The sequence below is a fragment of the Mus caroli genome, chromosome X (genome assembly GCF_900094665.2).
Source record: "Mus caroli chromosome X, CAROLI_EIJ_v1.1, whole genome shotgun sequence".
Lineage (NCBI taxonomy): Eukaryota > Metazoa > Chordata > Mammalia > Rodentia > Muridae > Mus > Mus caroli.
In genome coordinates this window covers 71955066-71970128 of record NC_034589.1, presented here as the reverse complement: position 1 = coordinate 71970128, position 15063 = coordinate 71955066, and positions in this window count along the sequence as shown.

Here is a 15063-nt window from a genome sequence, read left to right as displayed (position 1 = left end):
TAGCTAGAGCAATTAGACAACAAAAAGAGGTAAAGGGGATAGAAATTGGAAAGGAAAAAGACAAAATATCACTATTTGCATATGATATCATTGTATCACTTAACTAAGTGACACAAAAATATTGTACCCGAGAACTCCTTAACCTGATAAACAACTTAAGCAAAGTGGCTGGATATAAAGCTAACTCAAATAAATCACTGGCCTTCTTCTATTCAAAAGATAAACAGGCTGAGAAAGAATTATGGAAACAACACCTTTCACAATAGTCTCAAATAATATCAAATATTTTCCTGTGACTCTAAATAAGCAAGTGAAAGATCTGTATGACAATAACTTCAAGTCTCTGAAGAAAGAAATCAAAGAAGATCTCAGAAGATGGAAAGTGCTACCAAGCTCATGGATTGGCAAGATTAATATAAAAATGGCCATTTTGTCGAAAGCAATCTACAGATTCAATGCTATCCCCACCAAAATTCCAAATCAATTTTTGGAGCATTAGAAAGAGCAATTTTCAAATTCATTTGGAATAACAAAAAACACAGGAGAGTGAAAACTATTCTCAACAATAAAAGAACTTCTGGTTTGAAGTTTTCTTTCTTTATTAGGTCTTTGTGTGGATTAAGTATCAGAGTAATTGTGGCTTCATAGAGTGAGTTGTGTAGAGTAGCTTTTGTTTCTATTTTGTGGAACAGTTTGTGGAGTATTGGTGTTAGGTCTTCTTTAAAGATCTGATAGAACTCTGCACTAAACCCATCTGATCCTGGGCTTTTTTGTTTGGGAGAATGTTAATGACTGTTTCTATTTTTTAGGGAATATGGGACTGTTTAGATCAATAATCTTATCCTGATTTAACTTTGGTACTTGGTATCTGTCAATACAATGTCATTCAGATTTTCCAGTTTTGTTGAATATAGTCTTTTGTAGTAAGATCTGATGATTTTGTGGATTTCCTCAGTTTCTGGTGTTATGTCTCCATTTTTATTTCTGATTTTGTTAATTAGGATACTGTCTCTGTGTCCTCTAGTTAGTCTGACTAAGGGTTTATCTATCTTGTTGATTTTCTCAAAGAACCAGCTCCTGGTTTGGTTTATTCTTTGTATAGTTCTTTTTATTTCCATTTGTTTTATTTCATCCCTGTGTTTGATTATTTCTTACTGTCTACTCCTCTTGGGTGAATTTGTTTCTTTTTGTTCTAGAGCGTTCAGATGTGCTATCAAGCTATTTGTGTATGCTCTCTCCAGTTTCTTATTGGAAGAACTCTGAGCTATGAATTTTCTTCTGAGCACTACTTTCATTTTGTCTGATAAGTTTAGGTATGTTGTGGTTTAATTTTCATTATACTCTGAAAAGTCTTTAATTTCATTCTTTATTTCTTCCTTGATGAAGTTTTCATTGAATAGAGTGTTGTTCAGCTTCCACGTGTATGTGGGATTTCTGTTGTCTTTGTTGGAATTGAAGACAAGCCTTAGTCCTTGGTGAATTGATAAGCCTGCACTGTGACCAATTACATGGTCAATTTTGAAGAAAGTACCATGACGTGCAGAGAAGAAGGTATATCCTTCTGTTTTAGGATAAAATGTCCTATGGATAGCTGTTAAATCCATTTGTTTCATAACTTTTGTTAGTTTTACTCTGCCTCTCTTTATTTTCTGTTTCCATGATCTGTCCATTAGTGAGATTTGGGGTTTGAAATCACCTACTATTATTGTGTGCCCTGCAATGTATGCTTTGAGCTTTACTAAAGTTTCTTTTATGAATGTGGATGCCCATGCGTTTGGAGTACAGATGTTCAGAATTGAAAGTTTATCTTGGTAGATTTTACCTTTGATGTGTATGAAGTCCTCTCCTTCGGTTTTTTCATAACTTTAAGTTGAACGTTGATTTTTTTCGATATTAGAATGGCTACTCCAGCTTTTACTTGGGACCATTTCCTTGGAAAAGTGTTTTCCAGACTATTAATCTGAGGTAGTGTCCATCTTTGTTACTGAGGTGGATTTCCTGTATAAACTACAATTTTGGGTCCTGTTTAAGTAACCAGTCTGTACATCTATGTCATTTTATTGGGGAATTGAGTCCATTGATATTAACAGATATTAAGGAACAATAATTGTTGCTTCCTCTTTTTTTCATTTTTAGATTTGGAACTCTGTTCAAGTGGCTATTTTCTTTTATGTTTGTTGAAAGATTACTTTCTTGCTATTTCTTTCTTTCTGTCTGTCTTTCTCTCTTCCTTCCTTCCTTTCTTTCTTTCTTTCTTTCTTTCTTTCTTTTTTTCTTTCTTTCTTTCTTTTATTTTTTGTCTCCATCCTTGTGTTGGAGTTTTCCCTTTATTATCCTTTGAAGGGCTGGGTTTGTGGAAATATATTTTATAAATTAGGTTTTGTCATGGAATACCCTTCACAATAGTCATCAATGATATAAAATTCCTTGGTGTGACTCTAATTAAGCAAGTGCAAGATCTGTATGACAAGAACTTCAAGTCTCTGAAGAAAGAAATTAAAGATCTCAGTAGATCGAAAGATCTCCCATGCTCATGGATTGGCAGGATTAATATAGTAAAAATGGTCATTTTGTCGAAAACAATCTATAAATTCAATGAAACTCCATCCAAATTCCAACTCAATTCTTCACAGAGTTAGAATGAGCAATTTGCAAATTCATCTGGAATAACAAAAATCCTAGGATAGCAAAAACTATTCTTGACAATAAGAGAACTTTTGGTGGAATCACCATACCTGACCTCAAGCTATACTACAGAGAAATTTTGATAAAAACTGCATGGTATTTTAGCAGTAACAGCCATGCAAATCAATGGATTATAATGGAAGAACCAGACATGAACCTACAAACTTATGGTCACTTGGCCTTTGGCAAAGGAGCTAATACCATCCAGTGCAAAAAGACAGACTTTTCAAGAAATGGTGTTAGCTCAATTGGCAGTTACCATGTAGAAGAATGAAAATGGATCCATTCTCATCTCATGTACAAAGCTCAAGTCTAAGTGGATCAAGGACCTACACATAAAACCAGACACCCAGAAACTTATAGAGGAGAAAGTGAGGAAGAGCCTCAAAGATATGGGCATAGGGGAAATATTCCTGAACAGAACAACAATGGCTTCTGCTATAAGATCAAGAATCGACAAATGTGACCTCACAAAACTGCAAAGCTTCTGTACGGTAAAGGATGTTGTCAGTAAGACAAAAAGGCAACCAACAGATTGGGAAAAGACCTTTACCAATCTTATATCCAATAGAGGACTAATATCCAATGCACACAAAGATCTCAAGAAGTTAGAGTCCAGAGAACCAAATAAACCTATAAACAATGGGGTACAGAACTAAACAACAACAAAAATATCCTCAACTGAGTAATACTGAATCAATGAGAAGCACCTAAAAAAATGTTCAACATCTTTAGTCATCAGGGAAATGCAAATCAAAACAATCCTGAGATTCCATCTCACACTAGTCAGAATGGCTAAGATCAAAAACTCAGGAGACATCAGATGTGGGCTAGAATGTGTAGAAAGAAGAATACTCCTCCATTGCTCGTTGGATTTCACACTGCTACAAGCACTCTGCAAATCAGTTTGGTGGTTCCTCAGAAAATTCAACATAGTACTACCTCAGGTTCCAGCAATACCACCCCTGGTCATATAACCAGAAGACCCTTCAACTTGTGATGAGGATACATGCTCAAATATGCCCATAACAGCCTTATTTATAAGTGGATATTAGCCCAGAAGCTCAGAATACCCATGTTACAATTCACAAAATACATGAAATTCAAGAAGAAGGAAGACCAAAGTGTGGATACTTCGATCATTCTCAGAAGGGGGAACAAAATAACCATGGAAGGAGTTACAAAGACAAAGAGTGGAGCAGAGACTGAAGGAATGACCATCCAGAGACCGCCCCACCTGGAGATCCATCCCATATACAACCACCAATCCCAGACACTATTGTGGAGGCCAACAAGTGCTTGCTGACAGAAGCTTGATATAGCTGTCTCCTGAGAAGCTCTACCAGTGCCTGGCAAATACAGAAGTGGATGCTCACAGTGATCCATTGGACTGAACACAGGATCCCCAATGAAGGAGCTAGGAAAAGGATCCAAGTGGTTGAAGGGATTTGCAACCCCATAGAAGGAACAAAAATATGAACTAACCAGTACCCCCAGAGCTCCCATGGACTAAACCACCAACCAAAGAGTACACATGGTAGAACTCATGGCTCTAACTGCATATGTAGCAAAGGATGGTCCTGTGAAGGCTCAATGCCCCACTATAGGGGAATGCCAGGGCCAGGAATTGAGAGTGGGTGGGTTGCTGAGCATAGGGAGGAGGGAGGGGATGGGTAGAGCAGATTTTCAGAGGGGAAACCAGGAAAGGGATAACATTTGAAATGTAAATATAGAAAATATATATAAAGAACTTCTTGGTGAATCACCATTCCTGATCTCAAGCTGTAATACAGGGCAATCATGATAAAAAAACAAACAAACAAAAAAACTGCACGGTTGGTAGTAACAGGCAGGTAGGTCAATGTAATATAATTGAAGACCCAGAAATGAACCTACACACCCATGGTCACTTGATATTTTACAGAATAGCTAAAACCATCGAGTGGAAAAAAGACAGCATTTTCAAGAAATGATGCTGGTTCAACTGGCAGTTAGTATGTAGAAGAATGCAAATCAATCCATTTTTATTTCCTTGTACAAAGCTCAAGACCAAGTGGATCAAGGACCACCACATAAAATCTGATATAGTGAATCTAATAGAAGAGAAAGTGGGGAAGGGCCTCTAACACATGGGCACAGGGTAAATTTTCCTGAACAGAACACTTATGACTTATGCTCTAAGAACAACAATCAACAATTGGAGCCTCATAAAATTGAAAAGCTTCTGTAAGTCAATAGGACTAAACAACAACCAACAGATTGGGGAAAGATCTTAATCAATCCTACATCCAATAGAGGGCTAATATCCAATATATACAAAGAACTAAAGAAGTTAGAGCCCAGAGAACTAAATAGCACTATTAAAAATGTGGAACAGAGCTAAACAGAGAATTCTCAAATTAGGAAACTCGAATGGCTGAGAAGCACCTAAAGAAATCTTCAACATCCTTAGTCATCAGGGAATCAAATGCAAATCAAAACGACCCTGAGATTCCATCTCACACCAGTCAGAAAGGCTAAGATGAAAAAAAAAAAAAAAAAAAAAAAACCTCAGGTGATGGCAGATGCTGGCAAGGATGTGGAGAAAGAGGAACACTCTTCCATTGCTTGTGGAATTACAAACTGGTACAACCACTCAGGAAATCAGTTTGGGAGGTCCTCAGAAAATTGGACATAATACTACCAGAGGATCCAGCAATACCTCTCCTGGGCCTATATCCTGAAGATGTTCCATCATAAATAAGGACAAATGCTACACTCTGTTCATAGCAGCCATATTTTTAATAGCCAGATGATGAAAACAGCCCTGATATACATTAACAGTGGAATTGATATTGAAAATGTGGTACATTTACACAATAGAATACTACTTGGCTGTTACAAAAAAAAAAAAAAAAGACTTGTCTTCAAAAAAAAAAAAAAAAAAAGACTTGTCTTCTGGTCTATCTCGACTGATGCCCTGAGCAGACCTTGGGCACAAACTCCACAGCTAGCCCCACAACACCCAGAGGCAGCTTCACTCCCATGGATCAGAGGTGAGGAGGACACAACATCTGTCCCCAACACCAGGAGTAACTGGGACCAGTGGCACCCAGGCATGCAGGAACTCCACCAGACCAGTGGCATGTGTTCTTTCCTGTCTGCCTGGGCCAGCGCTCTGAGCAGACCTTAGGCACAAACTCTGCAGCCAGTCCCACAACACCCACAGGCAGCTCCACTCTCAGGTGCTCCAACATGCCCAGGATTAGAGGATCCTTGGATTCCATGAGCTTGGTCACACCAGGATCTCAAGGTCCCAAAGGCATCTTGACTCCCAGGAGCTTGGATACACCCAGGATTTCAGGATCACAGGATCACAGAATCACAGAACCACAGAGACAGCTTGACTCAGAGGAGCTCTGACACAACCAGGATCACAGGAATGACAGGCTCCAGTCAGATATAGCCAGGGCAGATAGCATTAGAGATAACCAGATGGTGGAAGGCAAAGGTAAGAACATAAGCAACAGAAGCCAAAGTTACTTGGCATCATCAGAACCCAATTCTCCTGCTTAGAAGGGGAAACAAAATAATTAAGGGAAGTAAAGGTTGGGAGGGACTTGGGAGGAAGAGCAGAAGGGGGCATAAAAAAGGGAAGAATCAGGTATGGGAGGAGATGGAGTAGATATATAGTTTCAGGAAATTGAACAGAGGTGTTTAACAATGGAGGATGGGTAACTGGAGCTTGCAATCAGGAAGTCCCAGATGCTAGGAAAGCAAGAGCCTTTAAGGACCCCATGGGAATGACATTAGCTGAAATACCCAATCAAGGGAAGTGAGAACTTGTCAAGACCATATCCAGGGGTTAGGCATGGCCCTCAGTTGAGGGATGGGGCTACCCACCAATTTCCAATATTTTAACAAAGAATTTCTCTTGAATAAAGGAAATACAGAGAAAATGAGTGAAGCATAGACTGAAGGAAAGGCCATCCAGTGACTGCCCCATCTGGGGACCCATCCCACATGCAGACACCAAACCCAGACACTATTGCATATTCCAAGAATTGCTTGCTGATGAGAGAATGATACAGCTGTCCCCTGAGAGGCTCTGCCAGATCCTGCGGATGTACACAGTCAAACATTGGACTGAGCACGGGGAACACAATGTGGGAGTTAGGGCAAGGAGTGTAGAGACTGAAGGGGTTTGCAATCTCATAGGAAGAACAACAATATCAAAGCTTCCAGGGACTAAACCACCAACCAAAGAGTACACAGGGGGTTCACATGGCTCCAGCTAGATATGTAGCAGAGCATTGCCTCATTTGGCTTCATTGGGAGGGGAGCCCCTTGGTTCAGTGGAGGCTTGATGACCCAGGATAGGGGAACACTAGGCCTCTGAGGCAGGAGTGGCTGTATGGGTGGGGGAGCACCCTCATAGAGGCAGGGGCAGGAAGAAGGGATAGGGGGTTTGTGGAGGGGAAACTGGGAAGGGGGAAAATATTTGAACTGTATATAAATAAAATAACCAATAAAAATGAAAAAAAAATCTGTTTAGAGCTGTATCCCATTTTTAATTTTTTTAGATTCATTTATTTATTTTATGTATATGAATACATTGTCACTTTCCTCAGACACACCAGAAGAGGGCATTGGATCCCATTACCAATGTTTGTGAGCCACCATGTGGTTGCTGGGAATTGAACTCAGCAACTCTAGAAGAGTAGTCAGTGGTTCTAACTGCTGAGCCATCTCTTTAGGTTGAATACTCCATTTTAATTGGTTTGTTGTTATCTAGCTTCTCAAGTTCTTTGTATATTTTGGGTATTAGCTTTCTGTGTGATATAGAGCTGGTGAAAATCATTTCTGTATACTGTTATTTTGCCTTATTGATATGTCCTTCTTCTTACAGGAGCTTTTCAGTTTCATGGGGTCCCGTTTGTTTATCTTAATGCCTGTGCTATTATTTGAATTAGGTTTAAGCAGTAGTTTTGAGTTATTTTTTGTATTTTGTAAATTAGCTTTCTATTAGATATACAGTTGGTAAAAAAAAAAAATCTTTTCCAATTCTTTCGGCTGCCACCTTGTTTGAATGACAGTATTCTTTGCAAAGCAGAAGCATTTCAGTCTCACGACATTGCATTTATTCATTGTTGATCTTAGTGCTTGTGCTATCATTGTTCTTCTGTTCAGGGAGTTTTCTCCTGTATCAATTAATTCAAGACTACTACACAGTTTCTCTTAACTGTAACTGGTTTTATGAATCTGGTTTTATGTAGAGGTCATTTATCCATTTAGGGTTGAGTGCAGAGTGATAAGGGTGGATGTATTTAGATTCTTCAACATGTGCCTGTCTAATTTAAACATCAAAATTTGTACAAAATGCTGTCTTTTTAAAGTGTGTAATTCTGTTTTCTTTATTAAAAAATCACATGATCATATTTGTGTGGACTTAGGTCTTGGTCTTTAACTCAACTTCTTTGATTGACATGTCTGTATTTGCAGCAATATCATGCTGATTTTATTTCTTGAACTTTGTAGTATAATTTGAAATCAATGGCTATAGATGGCTATGGCATCTTGCAGTTCGTTGATTATTCAGGATTGTTTTAATATAACCCGAGTTATTTTGTTTTTGCATATAAAACTGAGAATTTTCCTTTCAAGCTCTATGAAAAATTGTGTTGGAATTTTGATATGGGTTGCATTGAATCTGACTATTAGTCTGATTGAACTCTGATTCATCTTCTGATAGCTTCTTCATTTACTTTTTGCAATATCTTGAAGGTTTTATCATACCATTCAGTGAAATCATGGATTCAGGCAGCATGGTCTAGCTGCCTTGAGAGGCATATGTCATAAGTTCTTCAGGCTAGAGTTTATGGCTCCTGGAACACTGTATGCTTTTCAGTTCCTGAGAAACAGAGGCATTATCATTTGGGCCATGTTTGTATCTTTGTGTCCTTTCAAAATTAGGAAATCTTAGAGAAGATTGGCTAGACAATTAGACTTAGGCACTAACCTCATATACACTATAAAACTTGCAAATGCCCTTGTATGCTGGCATTGTATTCTATATCTGATAAGTGTATAAAATTCTGACTGGTTGAGAGAAACTTGTCTCAGTCTTGGTCTTTTTCAGATTTCTCCAATCTGGCCTGTTTTTCATTCATATCAACCATTAGCAGGTACATAACCACTGGAACTTATAAGTCTTTCTTGGTTAACTTGCTTGGTTAGAATTACCCCCAAGATATTTTACATTATTTTTGCTATTGTGAAAGGTATTGTTTCCTGGATTTGTTTCTCAGACTATTTGTCATTTGTATAATATAGAAGGGATTGTAGCCTCCCCCAGCCTGAAGTGGGCTGGTACAAACCTTGTTGCCACTGAGGTGGGGCCACCTGCGGTGCAGCTTTCCAACTTGGCTGGCTCCTTTTTGAAGTGACAACTGCTCTGCTCTGCTACCTACCAAGAGGATGAACCTGTCTTCCTGAGACATTCCTGAATAGCAACCAGCCTGGCGACCTAATGCTGACAGAATGGCTCCAAGCACCAGGAGTGGACTGGTGGGGGGTGGGCCTTCCTCCTTATAAGCAAGGTCTCTTAGTAAACTTGCAGGGCTTGAACAGAAACATGTCTTGGTCTCCATTATCTTCTCTCACCATCTAAGTCTCTTTCAGCCCCAGCCTGCCTCCCAGGTGTACCCAGTTTATGTAGGCCACGGGCTGGCATACAACAAGGGATACTGACCTTTGTTAGTTAATTTTGTACCCCATTATTTTCTGAAAATGTTTATCAGCTGTAGTATTTTCCTTATGTAATTTTAAAAGTCATTTATGTATACTATCATATAGTCTACAAATAAAGATACAATCACTTCTTCCTTTCCACTTAATCTCCTTCAGTTTTTTTACTGCCCTAGCTAAGACTTCAAGTACTATATTGAACAGGTATGGAGTAAGTGAAATATGTTATCTTTACCCTGATTTTAGTGCAATTGCTTTGAATATCTCTGCACTGTGTTTATATTGCCTATGAGTTTGCTATAAACTGCCATTATTATGTTGAGGTATGTTCTCTATATCCCTAATTTCCCCAGGACTTTTGACATGAAGAAGTGTTGGATTTTGTCAAAGGCTTTTTTCTGAATTTAATGAGATGACTTTGTGGTTTTTGTCTTTCATTTTGTTTATATACATTTATTGACATACATATGTTGAACCATTCATGCATCTCTTGGAAGAAGCCTAATTGGTAATGATGGATCATTTTTTGTTACTATCATGGATTTGACTTGCAAGTATTTTACTGAGTATTTTTGTATCTCTGATCATGATGGATATTGGATTGTAATTTCCTTTTTTGGTTGGATCTTTATATGGTTTTGGTGTCAGGGTCACTATGGTGTCACAGAATGAATTGAACAATGTTTCTTCAGTTTCTATTTTGAGGACTAATTTGATGAGTATTAGCAATAACTATTTCTTGCAAGTCTTGTACAGTTCTTTACTCAAACCATCTGTGCTTGAGAACATGGTTTATTTGTTTTTCCCAATTAATTTGTTTGTTTATTCACTTAATAGCCCCAAACCCCACATACATGTCTATTTCTGCCAAGTAGGATGCCAGTTCTTTGGGAGGTCTTGGGAACTTTAACTTTACTTTAACTCCTACTCAAAATAGAAGTTTTACTCCTAATAGTTGCATGTGTCTCTCTTACATTGGGGTCTATCCCAGGGGTAGCTTATGAAAGTAAATATCATAAAAGCTTATATATAGGTTCAGAAAGTGCTGCTGAGTATTTAGTGCTTTGGGTCCAAGCTTACTGTAAGTAACTATACAAAGCAGTTCTGCTGACATCTATCATGATTGGTTTCTAAAGGCACATAATAAAACAGAATATGTAATCAATCTTGACATTATAAACTTTCCCAGTAACAGCAGGAACATATGAGAAAACTTCCTTATAATGGCAGGCTAGCCAGGTAGCTATTTATGCTTTAATATTCTACTTAGGCCTTAATAGTTTATCTAGAACTTAACATTATACATAGGCCTTAGTGTTTTACCTAGACATGATCAGTTTTATTATTTCTCTGCTTAGTTTCTGTCTCAATGACCTGTAAATTAGTGAGAGAAAGGTAATTAAATCTTCCACTATTAAAGTATGGGGTTCAATGTGTGATTTAAACTTTACTAATGTTTCTTTTACAAATATGGGTTCCCTTATACTTGGGGCATGGATGTTCGGAATTGAGACATCATCTTGGTGAATTTTTCCTATGATGAATATGAAGTGTCCTTCCCTTTCTCTTTTGATAATTTTTGGTTGAAATCTACTTTATTAGATATTAGAATGGCTACTCCAAGTTTTATCTGGCGTTCATTTGCTTGGAAAATCTCTTTCCAGCCCTTTAAACTGGGATAATGTCCATCTTTGTTGCTGAGGTGAGTTTTTTGTATGCAGTCAAATGATGGCTCCTGTTTTCACATCTATTCTGTTAGCCTGTGTCTTTTTATTAGGAAATTGAGTCCATTGATGTTGAGAGATACAGGTGGACAATATAACTCTATGGGTAATTCATATCTCAGAGCAGCTGGTCATACCCCAGGGAACTCAGGGAATGGGGAGGGTGGGATCTAACTTGTATGTTCCTGGTGCTGTGAGCCTAGTCAAGGCAGATAAAAAGGTGGCAGGACAATCTGATTTCTATTTTGTGTTTTTCATAAATGTAGTAAAAGGATTTATCCTATTTTTGAATCTGTTCTATTACCTGTGCTCTTTCATTGGGGAGTTGAGTCTATAAAATATTGAGAGATATTAATAACCAATGATTGCGAATTCCCTTTATTTTAATGTTGGTAGTGGAAGTGTGTGTGTGTGTGTGTGTGTGTGTTGTTGTTGTTGTTGCTGTTGTTGTTGTTGTTTTTGCATTCAAATATCTTGCTTTCTCCATTTATTGTGACTGGGATTTTTGCTAGTTATAGTAGTTTAGGTTTGCATCTGTGGTTTTTTAGAGGCTGCAAGGCATCTGTCCAGACCCTTCTAGGTTTTGTAGTCTCTGTTGTGAACTAGGGTATAATTCTGATAGGTGTGCCTTTGTATATTACTTGACCCTTTTTCCTTGCAGATTTTAATATTCTTCTTTGTTCTATATATGTAGTGTTTGGTTACTATTTGGGAGGGTTATTTTCTTTTCTGATCTAATCTAACTGGTAATCTGTATGGTTCTTTTATTTTTATAGGCACGCCTTTCTTTAGGTTTGGAAAGTTTTCTTCTAGGATTTTGTTGAAAATAATTTCTGTTCTTTGGAGCTGAGACCCTTCACTTTCTATTCCTATTATTATTTAGTTAGGTCTTTTCATAGTATCTTAGATTTATGTCTGTTTTGTGTTAGAATTGTTTATAGCTTTAACATTTTCTTTGACTATTGTATTGAATCTTAAATGGTTGAGTTTTTTTTCTTTTGTTTATCCCTCTCCAGAACTGCCACAGTTTCTGTTGTCTTTATTGCTTCCTTGACCTGTTTAATTGCATTTTCTGTATTTCTTTAAAGGATTAATTTGTTTCCTCTTAAAAGGCCTCTAACTGTTTGATAGTACTTTTCTGGTATTCCTTAAGAGATTTATTCATTTCCTCTTTAAAGGCTTCTATCATTTTCATAAGATTGGATCCAATATCAATTTCCTGTGTTTCTGTTGTGTTAGGACACCCATGGCCTACTGTAGTAGGTTAGCTATGCTATGGAAGTTTCATATTGCCTTGGGTTTTGATGATTGGGTTCTTTTATTGGCTTTTAGCCATCCGTTTGTCCCTGGATGTTCCTGATGCAGCAGGACTGCAGTGGGCAACTTGCAGCTAGACATAGAAGATTGCATCTTGTTTTTGCATCTGATCTGTTCATCTGGGTGTTTTCTTTAGCAAATTGAGGCCATTCGTGTTGAGAGATATCAATGACCAATTATTGCAAATTCCTGTTATTTTCCTGTGGGCTCTCTCTCTCTCTCTCTCTCTCTCTCTCTGTCTTGTATGTTTATGTGCTCAAATTTTGATTTATTTACCTGAGATTCTTCATTCCATATGTTCTTTGGAAGTGGTGGTTCAGCTCTTTAGAGTTTTCTTTCTAGCACCTACTTTAGGGATATATATATATATATATTTCAGTTCTATCATGGGATGTCTTGTTTCTCTATCTATAGTCATTGAACGTATTGTTGGGCATAGTAAACATAACTGGTTTCTGTAGTCTCTTAGAGTTTTCAGTATATCGGTCCATGCTCTTTCTGGCTTGTAGTCTCCCCACTGAGAAATTGGATGCAATTCTAATAAGTCTGCCTTTATATGTTACTTTGTCTTTTTCTCTCAGATTTTTAAATAATCTGTACTTTGCCCTGTACATTTAATGTTTTGATTATTACGTGCTAAATTTATTTTCTGGTCCATCTATTTAGTGTCCTCTATGGTTCATGGACCTTGATAGACATCTCCTTTAGGATATGGACATTTTCTTCCATCATTTTGCTGCAAACATTTTCTGTATTTTGGCCTAGATTTCTTCTCTTCCAATATTCCTATTACTTGTATATTTGGTCTTATCAACACATTCCTTATTTCCTGGATTTTTTGTATCAGGATCTTTGTAGATTTAGCATTTTCTTTGACCGATATATCCATTTTCTTCTATTGTGTCTTTGATGCTTGAGATGCTCTTACATTTCTTGGCATTTTTTTTTTTTTTGGTGAGATTTATCTCTGAGATTCCCATTTAAGTTCCTAAGATTTTGTTTTCCAGATTTCCCTTAGACTTTCTTTGTTGATTCTATATTTACTTTCAGGCCTTGCATATTTTTACTCATTTATTTCTACTGTTTCTGTTTTCATATTTCTTTAAGAGGTATGTTCATTTCCTCTTTAAGAATCTCAATCCTATTCATAAAGGATTCTTAAGGTCTTTTATGAATGCTTCAATTATGTTGGAATACTCAGATCCTGATATGGTAGGGTTCCTGGGCTCTAGTGGACACATATTGTCCTGGTTATTAGTTGTGTTTTTATGGTGCTATCTAAGTATATGGAAAAGATAAGCTTTTAATTCTAAGTGCTAATATCTGATCCTGTCTTTGTTGGTTGGTATTTAGTTCCTTGGTTTCTGTTTCATTTTTTTGTTCTTAGGAGAGTGTAATATCTGTGTATTACCTGATAGAATATTCCCCTGGGATCCTGATAGGTGTGGCCACTGGGGGTTCCAGCTAAAATTTGTTTCTAGGTATAGAAAGTAATACTTAGGAATTGGATTGGGCTAGGAGAGGAGCTAAGGAGGGTCACAGAAGAGAGAAAAGCAGGCTGTTTCAGGAGGATTGATTGGCTTAGCTCAATGGGAATGTGGATGGAAAGTGAGCAGAGGCCATAGCATATGGTCTATTACAGATCTGGAAATAAGCCTGGGAGATTAGAGTTAGATAAATTGAGAGGTGAAGTACACAGTTTACCAGCTTCCCTACCTAGAGTGCTCTGTGTGTTCCTAGAAAGTGTTTGCTGGGTTTAGGAGCAGGGGGAGGTGGGAAGAGCAATGATCTGAGGAGGAATGTTTGGAGGAGAGGATCTGTGTTGTTTATTGGAGGTGGAATCAGGGGGTAAGAGGCGAAAGATCATACAATGGAGGATTTCACAAGCCAATAAAATGTCTTAACCAGAGTTTCTGCAGTTCTGTAAACCTTTCATATTCCCTTGTTTGTGCACAAATGTAACACTTTTCTCTTAACATTGCATCCCCTGAGTATACTCTTCCTGTCCCATGTATCAATTCTCATCCTGTTCTGTATTTCCTTGCAGTTTCTGAAATAGTCACTATCAGGATAATAGTTTCTGAATTTTACTTTCTTTTCTCTCTCTGGGACTGGTGTTTTCATATTCTCTGTCTCTTTGGCTATCATATTCCCATCTGTCAGTTCCACTTTCATGATTTTTTTTCTTCATTATCCCTTCATTTTTATTTCAGTTTCCTGTTTTTTCCTAGAAGTCCAATGCTTTGTCCCACTGAGCAAGCTTCTTGGATCCTCCATATGACAGTTCATTACCTCAAGACCCTCACATCAAAGGAATCAAATTTATGATTTCTTTATTCCTTAATTTTATATGCATACATATTCATAACTATAACCTGTTTAGTCTGGATAATAGTATTATATGTATATAAAGAAATGTATATATGAGGATTAAGAGGAAGTAAGAGGAAGAGAAAATAATAGAATTTTATTATGATCAAAAGTAAAAGAAGTGTATGATTAAAAACAGGTACTCTATACTCAACAAAACTGGAGAACCTGGATGAAATGGAGAAGTTCCTAGACAGATACCAGGTACCAAAGTTGAATCAAGATCAGGTTAATGATCTAA